The sequence below is a fragment of the Limanda limanda genome, chromosome 11 (assembly GCF_963576545.1).
Source record: "Limanda limanda chromosome 11, fLimLim1.1, whole genome shotgun sequence".
Taxonomy (NCBI): domain Eukaryota; kingdom Metazoa; phylum Chordata; class Actinopteri; order Pleuronectiformes; family Pleuronectidae; genus Limanda; species Limanda limanda.
In genome coordinates, this window is record NC_083646.1 from 1,424,693 (window position 1) to 1,429,046 (window position 4,354).

General features: G+C 41.2%; 1 long non-coding RNA gene across 1 annotated transcript; it reads left to right on the forward strand.

Moving 5' to 3' along the window:
* The first annotated feature begins 2,344 nt into the window (after nucleotides 1-2,344).
* Nucleotides 2,345-3,270, forward strand: LOC133014453 (uncharacterized). The gene is made up of 4 exons (XR_009681453.1): nucleotides 2,345-2,408; nucleotides 2,565-2,678; nucleotides 2,837-2,895; nucleotides 3,027-3,270. It is a non-coding gene; the product is annotated as an uncharacterized LOC133014453 (long non-coding RNA).
* The last annotated feature ends 1,084 nt before the right edge of the window (nucleotides 3,271-4,354 follow it).

Genomic DNA, 4,354 nt, shown 5'->3' on the forward strand with positions numbered 1-4,354 from the left:
ACACAACCTGATGATTTGCGATTCATCTAAGATTTGTAAGTTGTCAACGCTGCAGTACAACAACGCGCTCCCTCTGTTGCAAATTCTTTAAACAATCCATTAGCAAGTTCTGAAGGATAGTCAATGGTTCTCTGTTGTTGATCTGGCAAATGCATTCTTCAGTGTTTAAATTGATAAAGACAGCCAATACTGGTTTGCATTTGAGTTCAACAGAGAAAGTTATCAGGGTATCCACGGGACTTGAAAAGTATTAAAAGTTGATATATAAAATTAGGGAAAATCAAGACCCTTAAAAAGCATTAAAAAGTCTTGAATCTTTTTCAAATTCAATACTCATTAGAGGTGTAGCCGATGGTTTTTTCCTCTTATACTGTCAGGCCTCAGCGGAAAAATTATTATGATGGTTATTGAATCGGGACATCGCACCAGTCTATTTTCCTTCGCACTTCAAAACTTCTCTCTGGACAACACCCCCTTCCGTTAGAACCCCCCTTCAAAACAAGAGTCCCAACCAACACCCTGCTTATAACAGGAACTACACAGGCAACGTCTGTCGCGTCATTGCAGCGCGAGTAGCACTTGTCGTTGTTGAATCTTCCATGTAGAGGATGGCCTACCCGCGAATAGTGCGCTATTAATTATTTATATGGCTGCAAAGGAACAGGCAATGAGGAAGTGTAAACTCGCCGAGTCGTGGTTGGAACACGAGCAGAGGGCGGCTGTGGCTGAGGGGTAGAGTGGTCGTCCTCAAACCTGAAGGTCGGTGGTTCGATCCCCAGTCTGAACCATCTGCATGCCGAAGTGTCCTTGGGCAAGATGCTGAACCCTAAATAGCCCCCCATAGAATAACAAAGTGCTGCAAGTACATGCACTGTATGAATGTGTGTGTGAATGGGTGAATGTAAAACTGTAAAGCGCTTTGAGTGGTCTTCATCAGACTAGAAAAGCGCTATATAAATACAAATCCATCCATCCATCCAGTTCAAGCCCTGGCTGAAGCCCGTCGCTGGGAATGACGGGGGCCTTCCTGTTCGGTCTGTAGAAAGAAAATGAGTTTAGCTTCAATGGGGATCAATGTGCTCCGTTCACATGTGCGAGGAGCTAGCCACAAAGCCACTGCGTCACGCAGACAGCGGTTGTCCATCGAGCATTGGGCAACACCTTCCTCGGCTAATGTTGTAACATGACCCAGTATGAGTACGACAGCTGAAGCTAGTAACGTTACTGCTAGCGTTGCTAACGTTAACTCAGTTGTCGCCGCTTCAACTTGTCCAGACCTCAGAGTGACGCTGGGTTCACACAGCCGCTGCGCACTGCAGAAGTGTTGTGTTGTCTCGAAACAACAGTAACACGCCACGCACTGAGCTGGTGCAAACTGAAAAGTGGTTGGAAACCAAAGCAACTGAACTGAGGCACATGCCATGAATCATATTTGTAAGGAGTGAGCACTCCCACAGCTCAATTAGTTTTGTCCATCTTCAAAGTTTACACACGTACATTTCTGAGTTCTATTATTATATCATAATACTGGGAGAATTGCGCAGGTGGTAATTTCCTTCAGGTGAGATACCAGACTAGTTTCCCTGTGTATGTCAGTTTAACACTTTGTTGCACTAAAGACATGCCACATGGTGGCTCTTTTTGAGAAAGTTGTAGCATTATATCAGTGACAATGTTGATCTGATTTGGGTTATTTATGCTGCAAAATAGTTGTATTATTTAAAGTATTATAAAAGTGCCTATTGCAGAGTTGACTGAACCATTTACTGCTCAGTGTGTCTGTGCAGTGTTTCTCACACAACAAGTAGATTCTGACTGCCATATTAATTTCAATCTAGCCTCTTAATTTGTCTCTCAAAGTGGACCAGATTGATGCATCTTTACTCTAAAATGTACTATATCCTCTTCCAAGAGGGTCCAGGGTCCATCAATAAATTGTGCCTTTTGGCTGAGTAACTCAATTTATTCTTTTGAGCTTTATTCCCTCCCGGCCTATCTGAATTCTGTTGTGTTGATACAGTGCTACATAGAAGTTCTGGCAAACTTCATTTAATTTTGCAATATCAAACTCAATTGTGTTGCTGATGTAACCGGTTACAGCTCCTAGTGGCGCTGGAGTCTTGAAAAATATTAGCAGGGTCTTGAAAAAGGTCTTGAAAAGTATTGAATTTAATCTCAGGATTGCTGCATATATCAATCAATCAATCAATCAATCAAATTTTATTTGTATAGCCCATATTCACAAATCACAGTTTGTCTCATAGAGCTTTAACATGGTGAGACATCCTCTGTCCTTCACCCTCAACAAGAGTCAGGACAAACTACTAAAAAGAGAGACGTGTGTGTTGGCCAGGACCGCAGTGGAAGCGTGGATGGCCAGGAGCTGCAGAAGGCCGTTGCCAGCTTTGGTTTGTGAAAACGTACTTTCACAGGAAAAAAGTTGTAAATTTTACAAGAACAAAACATATTTAAAAGTATAAAGTTGTGATTTTACAGTAATAAAATCATAATCTTGCATAGAATAAATATGACAAGAGTGTGAAGTGGATTGTGTTTGTGTGCAGGCTACGGTTTGAGTCCTCAGGCGCTGAACATCATCATGAAGCGCTACAGCCTGAACGGCAGGATCACCTTCGACGAGTTCCTGAGCTGCTGCATCCGACTGCGCATCCTGACGGGTGAGTGGCCCAGGAAACTAAAACCTGCTGCCAACGTTTGATAAATGCAGCTGATCAGTGTTCAGATTTGTGTAAATTAACATTTGGTGAAGATTCTGCCGTCACCACAAGGCTCAGAATCTGGAAAAAATCCTGATCAATGTGCTTTTATTTTCCAGATCAGTTCAGAAGAAGAGACACAACCCAAACTGGTTGCGCCGCGTTTCAGTACGATGACGTAGGTCTCACAGATTCTGCTGCACACACACGCACACAACCACACAACCACACAACCACACACACACGCACACAAAACATCAGTCCTGTGTTTATATCATCGGATAACGCTGCGTGTTTCTCTGTCTCCAGTTCATCCAGGTCACCATGGGCGTCTGAAGAGGAACCACAGCAGAAACATCACATTCTCCCCTTAACAGCATGTGATCGTTATATGGACCCGATGTCTTTTACTTTTTATTATATCTCTTGTATTTACGAGATTAAGATGTCACTGTAACATTCCATTTCATACTAAACGTTAAACATGTCTCTGCCTTCACCTCAGTAACTGTACATGTGATCATGTGTGAAGTTAATAAACATGTAGCGTGTCTACCGGGTGTTTGACAGTCTCTACTTCTCATTTTGAACTTTGATAAATCACAGATGAGGAATCGGATTAGACAGGATTTCCTCCCGTGAGGAGCATGAGCAGAGAGTGACTCTCTCATGTTCATCACGCAGAGACTCCACGAGCTGCTGTGATGATCTGAGTTCTGGACATAATTCATCTCCAGCTGCTTCATAACTCGTATGTCGTCCAAGTCTCTGCGCTGGCTGCTTCAGAATTCATTTTAATAACCTTTCATTGGTTTATAAAGTCCTTGGTCTTGCCTTTTTATCAGATCTGCCTTCATCACATGATCCCTGTTGAAGGTCTTCTGGTTCTGGCTTTTAAATGATAATATAAGTGAGAACAAATACCCACAGTGAGACATCTTGTTCTCTTTGTTCTTGTTCCCTGCAGACCTGCGTGTCACTCCAGACCGGCTCTTGGGCTATTAACTGAATTAATATTGTCATTTAAAAATCTCTATTTATATGTTTTACTGTTTATTATTCATTTTTTATTCAATGTTTTTCTGTAAAACACAACTTTTTATTTCATGGATTTTCTTGCTCCTCTTCGAGTATTTGATCCATCTTTATTTAATCTATCTTTATCATTTTCAGTTTTTCTGTTTGTATATGTATACACACACATATATATATGTATGTATGTATACACAAATACATATATAAACTCAGTCGACTGTAAAACTCTTCAGACACTAAGACTTTCCAAAGCCAGTAAACACCTGCACACTAGCGCCATCTTCAGGTGATCATTAGCTTAGCATGTTCACCAGCCTCACTCCTCACTCATCCTCCTGTTTGTGAGTCAGTTGAACTTTATTTTCTTTATTCAACTAAAAGCTGTGAAAGAAGTTTTGATCTTTCTCCTCCAGGTCAGAAGGATGTAAAGAGTTGAGAGCGTGAACATTGCATATAAGCATTAAATCAGATAAACCATGTTCACAGGAATGTTCTGCAACATAAACACAGGCAAATATATAAATACTGGTTCCTTTACAATAACTCATTAAAGATCATCACTCAAATAAAGATACTTGATTTGTTGTTATTTTTACCTCACA